Source organism: Odocoileus virginianus, chromosome 22 (genome assembly GCF_023699985.2).
Source record: "Odocoileus virginianus isolate 20LAN1187 ecotype Illinois chromosome 22, Ovbor_1.2, whole genome shotgun sequence".
Classification (NCBI taxonomy): Eukaryota; Metazoa; Chordata; class Mammalia; order Artiodactyla; family Cervidae; genus Odocoileus; species Odocoileus virginianus.
In genome coordinates this window covers 48,073,567-48,092,310 of record NC_069695.1, presented here as the reverse complement: position 1 = coordinate 48,092,310, position 18,744 = coordinate 48,073,567, and the positions used below count along the sequence as shown (strand labels likewise).

Sequence of the window (18,744 nt, the reverse complement as noted above, 5' to 3'; positions counted from 1 at the left end):
CTTTAAGGATTTGGTCTGATAACATCCTCAGTCCTATTCATCTCTGACATTTGATGAGGAGTGAATTAAAATTGAGGAAATCTCTCAGCAAACGGTAGCGGCTACCAATTACAAATCCAAGACTGTCAGAGGCCAAAGAAGCCACTCTTGGATATCCGATTCATACAAAATGCAATGTGAACTCCAAAGGAGTATATTGGTTGATGAAAAGGAAATGGCAAAACTTAGATAAAGCTTAGTGATGTTATATGTGGAAGATTAATCAAGAAAATTCCTTTGGCAAATAAAGATTTTTGGACTCGGGAATTGGTAACTTTTGTCATTAATTAAAGGACAGTTACACATAAGGAGAGGGGAAATGTTGCTTAAAATTCTCAAGTACATCAAACTGTAAGTTGTTTTTCTACTATTAGACTATAGCTGCAAATATCATGAATTGTATCTGTCCCTTTCTTACCAGAAAGGGTTGCCTCCCATGTTAAACATGTGCATCCGTGGTTTAATTACAATAAGACCCTCACACAAGTCCTATCATTTCTAGTTTCTAATCTAGTACCTTTAACATGCCAGCAAATGGTAACTTACAAATAAGAATTTTTCTTTAAAATAGTAAAGAAAAAATTCCATTGAATTCAGAGCAATATGCTTGTCAACCCTGAAGCTTTCTTTTGTTCCTAGAGATTCAAACAATCAGATTAACCATGTTTGATGTATTTAGGAAACTGTTTTCTTACTTTTTCTTAGCTTTTCTTTATTTTTTACTTCCAGGCAAGAAACTCTCTGTAACCTGCTTACTTTAAATTTCCGTATACCATGAAATAGTGCTCTCTGGCAGCATGGAGATCTAACTATCCCCTGAAGACTACTAATGATGAGATTTTAAATAGCTGGTATGATGCTGGGAAAGACTGAAGGCAGGAAAAGAAGGGGACAACAGAGGGCAAGATGGCTGGATGGCATCACTGACTCGGAGGACCTATGTTTGAGCAAGCTCCAGGAGATGGTAAAGGACAGAGAAGGCTGGCGTCCATATGGTCACAAAGATTAGGACACAACTGAGCGAATGAACAACAGTAAAAAGAAACAATGTTTTGCAGTCCAGCAAAATATTAGGCCAAATGAGACGTGAAAGTTAGAAATCAAGGAATAAAATGGTAATGTCGGCTTTCATTGTGAGATTATTTTCCAAAAACCAGTAAACTTGAGCCTAGAATCTGTCAAGGTGGGGGGTCCATTAGCATAGACCGTCACACTGAGCTGTAACTCCACACAGCTATCATTTTGACACAAAAGTAAACGATCAATTAGCTGGCTGTGCAGGATGTAAACATTCAATTAACCTCTGCATCTCTTGAACTTGTGTTAAATGTTAGAGGTGGAAATAACCTCGGAACATCTGGAAGCAGAACTGGACCTGTATGAGTTTACTGTGAGCCTTCCCATGACCCGCTTAGTCTAAAACTTCTCAGCGAATCTATTTTAAAATGATTCTGACTTGAAAATACTCCTAGGGCTTCAAACAGCTGTCACAGACAAAGCTTGAAGGCAAATCATCTGGATACCCACACGTGTGTGCAGACAGCACAGTGCATAAAGGTACATGATGCGATGTATGAAACCAGGAAGGAAAAATGAAGTGTAATGATGACTACAAGCGCTTCTGTCATAGAACAACTGAGACAGACACAAAACAAGTATGTCCAAAGTGTGTCAATATCTTAAAAATATAAGTAAAAGCAAGCTATGAAAGTTGTCCACATAGTTTTAAAATAAAAAGACATTCTAAGTGCAAACCTAAATGACTGAATATTTAAAACTTCATTGGAAGTGGTTAACCAGCAGATTAGTCTCAGCTGAGGTGACAGTTAGTGAACTTGAAAATAAAATCAAAAGAAAATCTAGAATATGCCCCAGAGATAAGATATGGAGAATATGAAATAGAGGTTACAAATATACACGATAATGAGGGGACATAGAACATATATCTAATCCTAATTCCAGAAAGAGAACTCAGGGAGAATGCAGTAAATAAATAATCACAAATACATTACAATAGAGTTAGAGTGTCATTCTGTGAGTCACTAATAATGAATCCATGAAATTGTTATCAGTGACTGTCAACATCACAACATCACACAGACAGCCATTTAGTTGTTACATATCTCCTCGTGAAAATACCCAACACCTTTTGTATAGAAGTTTTTGGCACTTCGTGACAAGAAAAGAAGACCTAAATCAAATCAAACCTTTCAATCAACCAGTGAGTTTATAAGAAATACAGAGAAGAGAAGAAAATGAAATTCTATACATGGTGACATCCATAAATACATTTTCAAGGGAAAAAGAAAGAACAGAGATATATAGATTAAAAGAGGCATAAAATACATATCAATCCAATGTAACACATGAATCTTATCTAGATTTAATTCTAGAGGAACAACATAAAAACTGAGTTCACATATAACAAAGGGAACGTGACACTAGTAGCAAAATCAAAGATACCTTTTATTTTTTCATACAGCAGCAGTGCCCCTTTTATAAATATATACCGAAGGGAAACTAGTAAAAATACAAAAAAACATATACCCAATGCCATTAATTATAAGAATGATTTTAAAAGCATTGATTGGAAATAGCACAAAGATGTGTCAATACTAGAATGCTAAGTAGTAGCATATTAAGACAATAAAGTACTGTCCGGTTATAAAAAGGAATGAAAGGACATTTCTATACATGACTATAAAGTGACACCTAGAATCTAGTGCTTAAAAAATGAAATAAAAACCAGAAAAGAAAATATTGTATGCTACAAATTACCTACGAAGGATATGAATATATACATATAATTTTATAAAATATGTATATATTATATATTAAAAATAAATAGATAAAGTAGACTATTTAAGTGACAAAATATGAGTAGCACTGCTTGAAAGTGAAAGTGAAAGTCAAAGTTACTCAGTCATGTCCGACTGTTTGCAACCCCATGGACTACAGAGTCCATGGAATTCTCCAGGCCAGAATACTGGAGTGGGTAGCCTTTCCCTTCTCCAGGGGATCTTCCCAACCCAGGGATTGAACCCAGGTCTCCCGCGTTGCAGGCAGATTCTTTACCAGCTGAGTCATAAGGGAAGTCCAATATGCATATACTGTATATTAAAAATAAAGTAGACTATTTAAGTGACAAAATATGAGTATTACTGCTTATATAGTCAAATATATTAAAAATGAAAGGATAAGTAAGGTTTTTAAATGACAGCTATTGGGGTTTTTAGATGAAGAGAACAGAATTTAAAGTTGTTTGCATGGTCTTTGGTTAGTAGATTCAACTTTGGGAACATGTTACAATAAATGAAAAAGTAATCAATCGCTAAACTCACAAGTAAAATGCAACACATGAGTGAACATGTATATCCAGTTAAGAGTTATAACCACAGAGTAATGAATGATTCCAAGATATTTAAATCATGATAATTTGACCCCCCCCCCAAAAAAACTGCAAACATTTAAAACTATTTTCAGTCATCAAATTCTTGATGGTAGTTAATATTGTTATTCTGAGACTGTTACATGTGTATTGTGCATAAAGTGAAAAATTATGTCATCTGTGATATGCTTGTTATTATTCCAGGAATTGCAAAATGGGAAAAGAGAGATATAAATGCAAGATGGAAGAGGTCAGTATAAATCCCAGTCCTGATTGTTAATGAATGTAAAGTGAAAGTCATTCAGTTGTGTCCAGCTCTTTTCGACCCCATGGACTATACAGTCCATGGAATTCTCCAGGCCAGAATACTAGAATGGGTAGCCATTCCCTTCTCCAGGGGATCTTCCTAACCCAGGGATTAAACCCAGGTCTCCGACAATGCAGGCAGATTCTTTACCAGCTGAGCCACAAGGAAAGCCCTTAACCAATAATAGACACCATTTAAAGAAAAGGTGTGCATTTTGGCAAACATATTTTTCTCTTAAGTACAAGCAAAATTTCAATCATGGGCAAAATTTGTACTGAGTTAATATAATATTTGGTTACCTTAACTGTGGTATTATTATTATTTTTATTGTTCAAAGAAAGGAATGGATGTCTGAAGAGACTATTTAGTCAAAACTAAGTATATGTCTATGTGAAAACCAGTTATAACATCTTAGTGTTTTTTCACTCAAATATTTTAATACCAATCACATCAAACATGCTTATATTTCAAGCGATTATCTTTAAAATGTATGTTTTTACACTTCTCAGAATCTTCACCCTTAGTGGCAGGCAGTGAAGAATATGCTTTATAGTTTTACATATTTGAAAAGTATATTTTAACTAGAGAAAATTGTATTCAATTTTAAGAAATTAAATTATTCTAAGGAAAGAAACTTAAAAATAATCATACTTCAGTATTAATTTACTATTAAGATAAATTTATATTAGGTTATCATGCAACAAAGAGTCAGTCATTTAACTTCTTAAAAATTCCAGTGGGTACATTTAAATTAAAACTTTATGGAAAAAATAAGATATAGAAGATTAACTTTAAAAATATTTATTTTGGTTAGATTTGTATCTGCTTTTACTGCACATGAAGTAAACGTTCTGGATCCTGCAGGACGTATCAAATTAACCTTCCCTTTCTCCCCAGCTCCCTTCCAGGGTCACTGGCACTTCACGCTGCCTCATTCTTAGCACTTTTAGAGTACAAATTATTTACAGCTGTAGACATCCTCTTACCCTGAAAACAATGATTTGGTTTAACATTTAAGGGACAGGACACACAATCTGATTCCATTGTCTTGGCATTTTTTCGTTTCTAGTTATGAAGATATAACTTCCAAGAATGAGAGTGTTTCATTACAAAAGTAGAAAGCACTAGTCCCTCAGTCTTTTCCGACTTTTTGTGACCCTATGGACTGTAGCCCGCTGTCCATGGAATTCTCCAGGCAAGAATACTGGAGTGGGTTGCCATTCCCTACTCCAGGGGATCTTCCCAACTCAGGGATTGAACCTGGGCCTCCTGCATTGCAGGCATATTCTTTGCCATCTGAGCCACCAGGGGAACCCTCCAAGAATGAAAACACACTCTATTACTTTGGAAGAAGTTCTCACAGCTAATGATACATCTTTGAGTGTATGTTGATGTTAACTCAGTCCTTTTCTTCACTTGATAATTCTCCTTTAGAGTGCATCTTTCATGGTCTCTGTCCCCGGAATCAAAATTCTGTACCATTCATTTGCCCTTTCTTTTCTTACTAGAGAGCTTTCACTCCCTTTTCCAGACTCATGCTAGTTACTTTTTTCTCACTCTCTTTCTCCCTTAAATAAATTTTTCATATATTTTATATTCTTTCTTCCAGAATTTTTTTCTGTTAAACTCTTGAATGCTCTGGCAATCTGCACTAGCTGGCTCTCCCAAAGAAAATAATAAGCGTATTCTTTTAATTGGGCTGTTTAGAGTGATCAAGACAAAACTGGCTCCACTGTTAACATTCCTTCTTTCCTTGGACTGGACAAATTATTTCCAAATCTCTAATTCCAAATAAACCTAAAATTAATATTTTGATTATTCCAATCATTTATCAAGAGACAGTATATCTCAACGAATAATAAATGACTTGTTAAATAGTTCAGCTTTGTTTTACAGAATGAAGCACAAAATTATCCCATTTCTTAGCTGTCCAGATTTTGCCCAAGTCCATAAAGTACAAAGCAAAATGGAAAGTTGGCCATCACGCTTGGGGAGAGAGCCAAGCCAGACAGTTTGGGTCAAAAAAGTAAAAATTTTACCCAAAGCTTAAATATTAGAAGTTATTCACAGCTGCAGATAATTTGTATTGTATGCGTTCTAACAATATGGTGCTGAGTGTGGCTCTCTCCTAATTATCTGGTTTGGCTGCCTCTGTGGACCAGCTTTACAGGTTTACTTAAAATGTTCCATTGCGCCTTGTGCTGGCAACACAAAGAGATTTCAGTAAAATATCAATAAACCCATTTCAGCGGACAAGTCTTCCTTCTGTTGAATGGTACTAGACTGAGTACAAGGCTCTGGCCGCTGTTACTTTCACAGTCGAGCCAGCGTGTTCAGACTCGGGGTCAAGAAGTCTTGGATCTTTGGCTGACACGGCGGGAGAAGAATTTGATTCTGCTCCTCATTACACTGGATCGCATACTTTGTTACATTAATCTCCAACCTTGGAAATGAAACAATAGAAATTAAAACAACTGCACATAATCCTGAAAGCATTACAAAACAGGAGAGACCTATTTACCTTAAGAGGCTCTGACCAGACATTGAGGAACTCAGCAACATGGGGATTCTTATTTCCAAATGGTATGTGTCTGTTTCTATGTCATCGTAACAACTCACATGTGCAGAAATGTGACTTTCTCTCTAATGAAGAAACTCAGCTTCCAACTGACTTCAGTTTTGACCTCTACTTCCACTCATGACAAAAAGCTCTTATTAAAATTTTTCCCAGTTCAAGGACACTCAGTAAATTCCAGGTTGAAACTTTAGATTCTGTTGGTTGATATCCAAATGTGTTATGGCTACATGTCTGCACAGCTCCAAAGCTCGGGCTCCCCGGACACCACCCCGCCTCCTTCTGCAGAGCAAGTGGTCCCACTGGTCCCTGTTTTACAAGCTGGCCCCATGTAACACAAGCCTGAAAGAGCGGTGCTCAAGATTGCTCCAGATTTCCTTCTCTTTTCCTTTTCTCTAGGAGTTACCTAAATCACAGAAAGCAAGAGGTACGGAGAGGCAGTCTAGTAAAAGGTGTGTGGCTTGCACTTCTCCTGAACTAAGAGCTCCTTTAGCTCGGTTTGGTGGCCTGACATGGTACATCATTGATGATTTTTGGTATTTAGAAGTGGTAGGGGCTTCCCCGGTGGCGCTAGTGGTAAAGAATCAGCCTGCCAATGCAGGAGACTCAAGAAACACAGGCTCAAGCAGTGGGTGGGGAAGACCCCCTGGAGGAGGGCACTGCCACCCACTCCAGTATTGTTGCCTGGAGAATCCCGTGGACAGAGGAGCCTGGTGGGCTACAGTCCATGGGGTCACAAAGAGTCGGACACGACTGAGCACATATTCATGGTGAGTATCACCACTCCTTTATGGCTGCTTGTCTTTACCAGTCATACATTCTACATTTTCTCACTTGGATTCAAGGTCTTATCTAAGGATTTCTTCTCCCCTTCACGGGGCTCAGGAACTTCTTGGCTACTTTGAGCACACACCCTTGGAGTATGATGAATTCTGTGGGCTATCTCTGAGTCCATTTGCCTAAACACCCTCCCTCAGCTGTTGCTAGTTTAAAGAGATTTTATGTTTTGCCCCTTGTGGTCTGGAAGACCAGGCCCAAAACCTCTAGTCTATGAGCCCCCAAATCTAACACCTCACTCAGAGGCCTTCTTAACCTACTAGCATTGACAGCAGTCTAGGAACCCTCAGAACCATCTCTTCTAACCTACTGACAGCTAACTGTTCTTTCTTTCAGAGTACACCAATTCATCTTTTGTGTAGAAGCCTATGCTCCATACTCTGGACTTGGCTCTCCATTTTTAAAGCGCAGCTTTTTAAAATCACAGAAAATCCTTTCTGCTTTCTACAAAGCCTGGCTCTAAGGAATCAAAATATATTTGTCTTTGCAACGGTTGCTGCAAACTCAAATCTGAGAAACACCTTACAAAAGTATATAGATTTCTCTGTGAAAGAATTTATCAACCATCCCTTTAAGAAAAGCATACACAGAAAAGAACTGCTTTTGACTACTTTAACCACCTGATGCGAAGAGCCAACTCATTGGAAAAGACCCTGATGCTGGGAAAGATTGAGGCCAGGAGGAGAAGGGGACGACCAGAGGATGAGATGGTTGGATGGCATCACCGACTCAACGGACATGAGTTTGAGCAAACTCAGGGGGATTGTGAAGGACAGGGAAGCCTGGCGTGCTGCAGTCCATGGGGTCGCAAAGAGTCAGACACGACTCAGTGACTGAACAACCACCACAAGGGATTGGAGTAAAAGAAACTGTCAAAATTCTTTCAGGATGTGTGGGGCAGAAGAAGACCCTGTTTCATTTCTGTGAAGGGCTGGTATCAGCCACAACCCTCCCCTCCCAATAAGGGCGGTCTGTGTCCGCAACCTGCCTTGACCTCTCAGAGGCGGTGTACGGTTTCCCCAACTCACTGGTACTGGTCTTCACCTTGAGACCCACTTCCTCCAGCAGAAAACGCTAGAAGCTTCAGTTATTTCTTCTTGTGCTTCTGTCGCTGCCATGAAGCGTGTCTCCCTCGGTGGCCCCTCCAACTGCAGACAGACCTGAGAATGCAGATTATTCATGGATCACACCTGTGAGCCCAGCCCCCGGGCAGGCTCCAAGCCCAGACAGATACACACCTTGAAGGGGAAACCAATGCTGTGCCTTGGTGAGAGCAGCTGACCGCCAGCTGACACACGGACGCACAAGAAACACACACTTAACTGGTGCATGCTCCTGGAGAGGCTCGGGGGCTGGGTAAGCAGGCTGAGGATTCTGTTTAGAATGGAGAAGTACGGATATTGTTTTTCTTGTGTTGCACCAACTAGTGGAGGTTTAACAGCACAATAAAACTGAGGAAATCAAGATTTTTATTTTTATTCAACGGTTTTCTGGCCTGGAGAGTCTCATGGACAGAGGAGCCTGGACTGCAGGTGAATTCTTTACAGTCTGAGCCACCAGTGAAGCCCATGTCAGGGCGGGATTTCTTAAACAAGACATACAATCTCCAATGAGAAGGAGAATATTGTCAAATGTATATTAAAAAACATACCAGATTTTCAATAATTAAAAATTATCAGTCAACTTAGGCTGCCATAATAAAATACTACATACTGGATGACTTAAGCAATGCCAATTTATTTTTTTCCCAGTTCTGGAGGTTGTGAAGCCTAATCCAAAGGTGTGGCTGACCTGACTCCCCAGTGGGTGAGTGTACCTTGGCTTCGGGTGGCCCTTTCCCAGCCATGTCCTCACCACGTGGAAAGAGAAAGGAAGCAAGGCCCCTGGTGTCTCTCCTTATAAGGTCACCATCCCCACCATAAGGAGCCCCATCTCCATGACCTCGTCTGAATCTAATTACCTCTCAAAGACTCCATCTCTGGGTGCTCTCACACTCAGGGTTAGGGCCTCAATGTGTGAATTTGGAAAGGGACATCCCGTTCAGAGCATAGCCTACTTTCCATTTTCTACCTCTCGCTCTTGCTGCTCCTCTTCTTGCTGCTGGAATCTTGCCCAGGTAACCTAACTGCACCCAAACTTTTGTCTCAGGTTCTGGGCGTCCCTGGGGGCTCAGACTGTAAAGGGTCTACTCTCAATGCAGGACACCTAGGTTTGATCCCTGGGTCAGGAAGATCCCCTGGAGGAGGAAATGGCAACCCACTGCAGTATCCTTACCTGGAGAATCCCACGGACGGAGGAGCCTGGCAGGCTACAGTCCATGGGGTCACAAAGAGACACGGCTGAAGTGAGTTAGCACAGCACACACAACATTTAAATGAAATGTTCAAAACAACACAAATGAACCTGGAGGACATTGTGCTAAGGGAAATAAGCCAGTCATAGAAGGACAAACACTGTTTCTACCTAGATGAGAAATCTAAAATAGCCAAACTCACAGAAGCAAGAGTCAAACAGTGGTTCCAGGAGCTGGGCAGGGGTGTGGGAGAAACGGGAGTTGCTGTTCAATGGCTATAAAGTTTCAGCTTGCTCGATGAATAAGTTCTAGAGATCGGCCATGTAACCTAGTACCTACCATTGATGATACGGTATTGGGCACTTTGAAGCTTGTTAAGAGGTAAGTCTAGTGTTAAGTGTTCATGTGTATGTGTGTGTGCGCTCCATCACTCAGTTGTGTCTGACTCTGTGTGACCCCATGGACTATAGTCTACCAGGCTCCTCTGTACATGGGTTTTTTCCAGGCAGGAATACTAGAATGGGTTGCATTTTCTCCTCCATAGAATCTTCCTGTCCCAGGGATCAAGCCCACATCTCCTGCAATGGCAGGTGACTCTTTACCGCCAATCCACCTGGAAGGCCCATAAGTGTTCTTACCACCAGAAAAAAAAAAGGGAGGTGGAGACGTAAGAAAACCCAGAAAGATGTGGGAAATACCCGTTCTCTTGATGGTGGTGTTTGCCTGTGTCCAAACTCATCAAATTGTACACATTAAATAAGTTTGGCTCTTCGTGTATCAATTATTCCTCTGAAAAGCTGTTAAAAATTGTTTAAATTATTTAAGATTTACCTTTAAGAAAGAACCAAATATATTAGCAATTGCTTTTTAAAATAAAAGATGATAACCTTGAAATAGTATAGATTCTGTGGGGCTAAAGAGAAAAAAAATAAGCAGGTAATTTAAGGGCTAAAGTATAAAACCAAACACTTGGAAAGAATTTCAGAAGTACATTTTTGTCTATAGATGTAAAAATTTCACGATGTAAAAATTTCATGATGGCATTTACCTTAAGACCAAAGAAGACACTGGGCTCTTGGTAGCTCTGAAGCCAGACCATCACTACTCCTCAGAAATGCTGTGATCAGGGACCTTGTCATTCCTTTGTGTGGTCTCAGCAAGGTTTGGATTAAAAAAGAAACATAGCCCATTGGGTAAGATGCTTTCCTGAGAAGAAGTTAATAAATCTTCCAACAGTCCTTTGAAATTTCTTTTTGATAGACTAGGATTCTCAGCTGAAAAGACTTAACACATCTTTTACTGTAATCTCCAAATGTTTCATCACCTCTTCAAGTGATGAATTGTATTCAGATATAGTGGCCATAAGGGTAAGTCTAAGGGCCCAGAAATAATGCCAAGTTTGGTTCTTTTGAAAGAAGCTCTTAATATGGTGGTAATATATCCAGAGTCTGGTTCCAAGCATACATCTGGAGCCCATTTTAAAGGATTAAGACAGGATGTTGCACACGGTATATATTTTTTAAATTTGCTATAAGTTAGCAAAAACATGAAAGGTCTACTCTGCCCTGTGTTAGGTAATTCACATGACACTGTAAATAATAGGATTGAGTGTATGAGACAAACACAGAGGAATTGTCTCAGGATCTTAAGAGAGCCCAATAAATAGCCCCCTTCATTCCCAGCTGCCGGATGCAGGAGATGTAAGAGACATGGGTTCGATCCCTGGGTTGGGAAGATCCCCTGGAGAAGGGCATGGCAACCCACTCAAGTATTCTTGCCTGGAGAATCCCATGGACAGAGGAGCCTGGGGGACTACAGTCCACAGGGTCATAAAGAGTGAGACAGGACTGACGTGACCGAGCATGCACGCATGCAGGCTGCACTGTTGAATATGACAGCCACCAGCCACACGGGGCTACCGAGCTCCTGAGATGAGACACGCTGTTCACAGGTGGGATTTCAAAGACTGAGTATGAAAAAAATGGAAGCTATCCCATCAATAGGTTTAATATTGACATACACTGAAATGACAATATTTGGTTTAAGTAAAATCTGTTTAAACCATCTGTTTTGTTTTACCTTTTCTGTGTGGCTACTAGACAGCTTAAAATTACATACGCAGCATGCAGTGTATTTAATGTATTTCTTCTGGACAGTGTTGCTCCAGAGCTTTCCTGAGAGATCAGTCTGAGTCAAGTCTCCAGCTAGGATCACGCTGCCATGGATTCTCCTGCTCTGTCCCTCCTTCCCGTGCTCTTCTCCAGGGAACACTCCTTCACTATGTCATGGAAACAGAACCTCCATCTCAGGCTCTCCTAGGAGCCAAACCTAAAACATGTGATGTCTTGTATGACTTAAGTTTGTAGTGCTCTGTAAAGAAACAGTTATGATGTAAATTGTCAAGATAAAAAGGCATGAATAAAACATAATGCAAATAAAGTAACTAGGACTAAGGCATCAAGAAAAGCTTCGCTGAGACCTATGTGCTAACCCACCGCATTAGGACACAATGCCAAGTGCACTGACATGAATATGGTTTTGGCCAGAGTGCTACAAAAACACTACTTAAATCAGAAAGGTCTTATGTTGGGTCACACTCAGTTAGCATGAACTGGGGAGAGATCTCAAGTTTGGGAGAAATTTTTGTGTTTTACAGATGTCATTCCTGGGCTTAATATTTAAGAGTATTGTTTTGATGAACAAATAAAAATCTGCACTTCTTTCGGTACTCATAGAATAAAATGGTACTAGGTTTTGAATTTTAAATAACCTTAATTTTAAGGCTTTCTCAAACGTGATAACCACACACACTGGCGAGTTTTAATCTTTTGATCGGTGTTTGTCTTAGAGACAGCCTTTTGTTACTCCAAATGTTTATTTCAAAAAAGAAAAAAAAAATTTTTTTTCTAAAGTCTTGTTCAGTTTAACTCTATCATGCAGTGATAAAATATTGTTTAGGTATAAAAAGGTAATGCATTTGTCATGAAAAAGCTATTAATAATATGAGAAGTGTATCCGGTCACAAGCCCTTCTCTGGTGGACCAGGTGATAAAGAATGACTACCTGCATTGCCTCATATCACCACATGGTGGCGCTCTAATGCAAGGTTCAAAGGACAGAACTAAAATCTTTAGAAAAAAATGTCACACTTTGCAAATAAAAATGTTCAGTGATAACTACTGTAAGCAACACAGATGCTACATTAGCAGTTTCTATTAGTGAGTTTACCTGTAATCTCACAGATCACTTATCTAAAGAGGACTTCTTTTTAGAGAGCCCTCGACATACAGCAACCTGAAGCTTAGTGTGACCCCACCCTAGTGAGAAACTCCCAGGAAAGTCATGAGTGTGTGTGCACTTTCTTATCGGATCTGCCTTCATGTCAAACAGGTTATATAACAAACAAACAAACAAACAAACAAAAACACTGCAGCAAGAAATGCTACAGTAGGTCAATGACCTAGATAAATTTATACAGCTTACAGCGTGTTAGAGCTCACCTACAAAGGAACAAAGATCAGAAACACCTCAGGGTTGACAACAAAAATGGATGCCTGGAAACAGGAAGTAGGAGCAGCCGGAAGAGCCGCGGAGGCTGTCTGGAGAGCCGGTAAAGATGGCGGTGGCGGGCGGCAGGGGCCGTAACTATGGAGGTGGCACTGAGGGCGGCCAGGCCTGCAACAGCTCAAGAGTGACAACGCCGGCGACCAGTATGAAGGCGGCTGCAGCGGTGGTGGGGGCAGGCGGGGGCGGCGGGGAGAATGACGATGTCCCGCATAAAACCTTGCCTTCACAGTTGTTCACATCAGGGGCCCAGGTGACGGCGTGGTGGAAGCGGACCTTGTGGAGGCCTTGCAGGAGTTAGGACCCATCAGCTCTGTGGCGGTGATGCCTAAAAAGTGTTGGTGGAGTTTGAAGACGTGTTGGGGGTTGGGGGCCGTGAACTACGCAGCCAACAACCAGATCTATTTGGCGGGTTCTGCAGCTTTTGTCAGTTATTCTACCCGCTAGAAAATACCCCGCCCCTGAGACTCGGAGGACTCTCGGAGTGCCAACAGTGGGCTTCTCCTTACCATCCCGAACCACATCTGTTACATTACCAGGGATCTTCTTTATACTATCAGTAACCCTTGTGGTCCTGTCCAGAGAATTGTGATTTTCCGGAAGAATGGCGTTCAGGCCATGGAGGACTGTGTGCAGCGTGCCGGGTGAGCTAAGGCCTCACTCACTGGAACTGATATGTATTCAGGCTGTTGCACTCTGAAGATAGAATAGACTTCAAGCTGTTCAAGAATGATCAGGATACTTGTGACCACACAAACCCCAATCTCAGAAGGCAAGGTATTACCCACGTCCCTTGGAGTCTGAACACACCTGCCTTGCGTTCACTTGACCAGCGCACTTCATAGGCCTGGGCTCAAGAGTATGCCAAGCTCCTGGGCTCCCTATGGACACGGGATGACCTTGGAGGAATCAGCTTTTGGAGAATGCACTCTCGTGGAAAAGGGTGAATGAGGGGCCACTAGGTAATCCAAGTCTGTGCCCTAACCAGTAACACTGAAGAAGCTGAAGTTGAAAGGTTGTATGAAACCTACAAGACCTTTTAGAACTAACACCCAAAAAAGACATCCTTTTCATATAGGGGACTGGAATGCAAAACTAGGAAGTCGAGAAACACCTGGAATAACAGGCAAATTTGGCTTTGGCATACAGAATGAAGCAGGGCAAAGGCTAATAGAGTTTTGCCAAGAGAATGCACTGGTCATAGCAATCTCCCTCTTCCAACAACACAAGAGAAGACTCTACACGTGGATATCACCAGATAGTCAACACTGAATTCAAATTGATTATATTCTTTGTAGCCAAAGATGGAGGAGCTCTATACAGTCAGCAAAAACAAGACTGGGAGCTGACTATGGCTCAGATCATGATTGCTTATTGCCAAATTCAGACTTAAATTGAAGAAAGTAGGGAAAACCACTAGATCTTTCAGGTATGACATAAATCAAATCCCTAATGATTATACAGTGGAAGTGAGAAATAGATTTAATTTCTGATAGAGTGCCTGATGAACTATGGATGGAGGTTCATGACATTGTATAGGAGACAGGGATGAAGACCATCCCAAGAAAAAGAAATGCAAAAAAGCAAAATGGCTGTCTCAGGAGGCCTTACAAATAGCTGTGAAAAGAAGAGAAGCAAAAAGTAAAGGAGAAAAGGAAAGATATACCCATTTGAATGCAGAGTTCCAAAGAATAGCAAGGAGAGATTAGAAAGCCTTCCTCAGTGATCAATGCAAAGAAATAGAGGAAAGCAATAGAATGGGAACGACTAGAGCTCTCATCAAGAAAATTAGAGATACCAAGGGAACATTTCATGCAAAGATGGGCTCAATAAAGGACAGAAATGGTATGGACCTAACAGAAGCAGAAGATATTAAGAAGAGGTGGCAAGAATACACAGAAGAATTATTCAAAAAAGATCTTCACGACCCAGAGAATCACGATGGTATGATCACTCACCTAGAGCCAGACATTCTGGAATGTGAAGTCAAGTGGGCCTTAGAAAGCATCACTATGAACAAAGCTAGTGGAGCTGATGGAATTCCAGTTGAGCTATTTCAAATCCTGAAAGATGATGCTGTGAAAGTATACTCAATATGCCAGCAAATTTGGAAAACTCAGCAGTGGCCACAGGACTGGAAAAGGTCCATTTTCATTCCAATCCCAAAGAAAGGCAATGCCAAAGGATGCTCAAACTACCACACAATTGCAGTCATCTCACACACTAGTAAAGTAATGCTGAAAATTCTCCAAGCCAGGCTTCAGCAATACATGAACTGTGAACTTCCAGATGTTCAAGCTGGTTTTAGAAAAGGCAGAGGAACCAGAGATCAAATTGCCAACATCCGCTGGGTCATGGAAAAAGCAAGAGAGTTCCAGAAAAACATCTATTTCTGCTTTATTGACTATGCCAAAGCCTTTGACTGTGTGGATCACAATAAACTGTGGAAAATTCTGAAAGAGATGGGAATACCAAACCACCTGACCTACCTCTTGAGAAACCTATATGCAGGTCAGGAAGCAACAGTTAGAACTGTACAACAGACTGGTTCCAAATAGGAAAAGGAGTACATCAAGGCTGTATATTATCACCCTGCTTATTTAACTTATATGCAGAGTACATCATGAGAAACGCTGGGCTGGAAGAAGCCCAAGCTGGAATCAAGATTGCCAGGAGAAATATCAATAACCTCAGATATGCAGATGACACCACCCTTATGGCAGAAAGTGAAGAAGAACTAAAGAGCCTCTTGATGAAAGTGAAAGAGGAGAGTGAAAAAGTTGGTTTAAAGCTCAACATTCAGAAAATTAAGATCATGGCATCCAGTCCCATCACTTCATGGCAAATAGATGGGGAAACAGTGTCAGACTTTATTTTTGGGGGCTCCAAAATAGCTGCAGAGGGTGATTACATTCATGAAATTAAAAGACGCTTACTTCTTGGAAGGAAAGTTATGACCAACCTAGACAGCATATTAAAAAGCAGAGACATTACTTTGCCAACAAAGGTCCATCTAGTCAAAGCTATGGTTTTTCCAGTAGTCATGTATGGATGTGAGAGTTGGACCGTGAAGAAAACTGAGCGCCGAAGAATTGATGCTTTTGAACTGTGGTGTTGGAGAAGACTCGAGAGTCCCTTGGACCACAAGGAGATCCAACCAGTCCATCCTAAAGGAGATCAGTCCCATCTGAAGTTTCTGTCTTGGTCTGACTGCTTGGACTAGGCCATAGGCTGAGGGAGATGGCTGGTCCCTGACAGCTCACCGGCCCTGGGAAGCCAGAGGCTCCTGTTCCTAGGTAGACCTGTGCTGCTTGCTCTTGCTGCTGGGAAGCCATGGGCTGGGTGGGCTAGACTCTTCCTCAGGACCCTCACAATGGGCGCCGTGGGGCAGACTGCCCCCTCCAGAGATCAGAGGCAAATTGGTGACCAAGTGAATGTACCAGAGCAGGCTATGGCATTCCATGACTGCTAACAGAAACACGGCAACCAACCATTTCTTCTCCAAGGAACATAAGTAGAAGATGTGTAGACCAGCATATTAAAAAGTAGAGTCATTACCTCGCCAACAAAGGTCCATCTAGTCAAAGCTATTGTTTTTCCAGTAGTCACGTATGGATGTGAGAGTTGGAGTGTAAAGAAAGCTGAGCACTGAAGAATTGATGTTTTTGAACTGTGGTGTTGGAGGAGACTCTTGAGAGTCCCTTGGACTGCAAGGAGATCCAACCAGTCCATCCTAAAGGAAATCAGTCCTGAACATTCATTAGAAAAACTCTTGCTGAAGCTGAAACTCCAATACTCTGGCCACCTGATGTGAAGAACAGACTCATTTGAAAAGACCCTGATGCTGGGAAAGATTAAGGGCAGGAGGAGAAGCACACAACAGTGGATAAGATAGTTGGATGCATCACCGACTCAGTGGACATGAGTTTGGGTAAACTCTGGGAGTTGGTGATGGACAGGGAAGCCTGATGTGCTGCAGTCCATGGGGTCACAAAGGGTCAGATATGACTGAGCAACTGAACTGAAGTGAGACCAACAGGGGCTAATGGCAGGGATTGGCTGTGTGTTGGTTTTGATGCCTCTCAGCTTTGGCTGCCCCCAGGCCCGCGGCCAAAAAGAAAAAAAAAAAAGCTGAAGAGGTGACCTGGAGTGAGGATGGTGCTTCCTCTCCTCCTCAGGAACCAGACTTCAGCATCTCTGCTTCTGCACATTGCTCACCAACACAGGGTAGAAACCACTAGCTCTTCCTGGGAGAACAGAACATGCAGCCTCCACCACGTCCCCAGGAACAGCTGCAGACCTGAGCTCACTGCAAGGACACCACCGCACTGCGCTCCAAGGAACAGCTGCAAGCAGAGACAGAGGCAGACAGAGACAAAGAAAGAGACGCAACATGGCAGCAGACACTGCATTTTCACTAAACATTTTTTTAAAAACATGAACCTGAAAATGTACACAGAAGTAGGAAACTAGAGAACAGAGCTCTCCCAGCCAGCGGCGCTCCTTTCGGAGAATGAGTCATAGACTGAAGTAGATTCCATGAGCCTCCAGGATGATAGCATCCTCTCCATTCCTTGCCACGTGGATTTGGCTTTGTTTGTTTATTTAAGTCTTTTGGTTTGGGGAGGGCCTTGTGTTTTTTTTTTCTTTTTCTTTTGTGTTTTGATTTTTTTTTTCCTGCAGTTATAGGCTGCCAACATGATCTGCACCTGCTGAAGATCAGAAATGGGAAAAAAAAAAAATCAAAAAGCCAAAACAGACCTAAAAGCAAACAGCCCAGAGGTACACAGTTACCTGCTGGCGGTAACCAGGCACTCTCTGAAGGCCGGAAGTGCGGGCATAGTGGAGCGACCGGCACGCCTCCCAGCCAGGAGACACGCACCCCGGCGCCTCACAGCCAGAAGCACCGCCCTGTGAGGAGGGACAGCTCGGAGCGACACTGCCCGCTTCATACACCTTTGTTTTCCACTTTTCTGATCTCTTCTCAGGACAGAACATCTGTGAGCCATTTTGGCTTAATCGAAACATTGACTTTTAAAACAATTCTTTAAAAAAAAATTATAGCAGATGTGTACCGTAACTTGTATTTATGACTGACTGTAAAACCATGTGATGCAGGGTCGCAGTGTATGGTGGGATGCCATCTTTCAGAACTGTGCTAACTCACTGTTGAAGCATTCAATGGTAAGAGAAAATAGATTTGTTTTTCTGACAAATACAAAGAAAACGGGAAGTAGAATTACTTTTAATAGCTAAGGAATAGAGTTTTGGATATAAAATTATATACCCAAGTAAATGTCCTTTTAAATATGTTGCTATATATATATGTCTCAACAATATAAGGCTTCAGAAAACTGTCCAAATCAGGAAGCCCTTTATAAACACTCATGAAGGAAATACTAAAATGAACTGCTTCAGAGCTATGGGGATGATGATCACTTGACACGGTCAAGTACGGTGTAAAAAACCAGAAGCCAGAGAAATTCAAAAGAAAGAATAGCCATGAAAACTCTGTTCTAAATTCTAGAAAATATGACGAGGAAGAACACAATGTAACTACTTGTACCTTTTGCTTGCTCTGTCTTTGTCCTGCCAGGCTGTGGTAAATAAGACAGAACTGTATTTAGAGAATGGTACCCAAAGTGATCTAGTGTTTCTTTCAAGAAAATGCACATACATGGTTGTGCTCTTTGGCCTTATGAAGTATCTGAAAAGGTTGACGTTGCTGAAAGTCTGCATGT

The 18,744-nt window shown here is 41.4% G+C and overlaps 1 long non-coding RNA gene across 2 annotated transcripts; it reads right to left on the bottom strand.

Moving 5' to 3' along the window:
- Positions 1–4,487: 4,487 nt before the first annotated feature.
- Positions 4,488–13,801, bottom strand: LOC139030401 (uncharacterized). 2 transcript variants are annotated; one of them, XR_011482773.1, is made up of 5 exons: positions 13,540–13,801; positions 12,940–13,331; positions 10,488–11,809; positions 8,175–8,520; positions 4,488–6,177 (listed from the first exon to the last, which is right to left on the bottom strand). It is a non-coding gene; the product is annotated as an uncharacterized lncRNA (long non-coding RNA). The 2 variants fall into 2 exon arrangements; XR_011482772.1 differs by having other exon boundaries at positions 12,940–13,801.
- Positions 13,802–18,744: the final 4,943 nt, after the last annotated feature.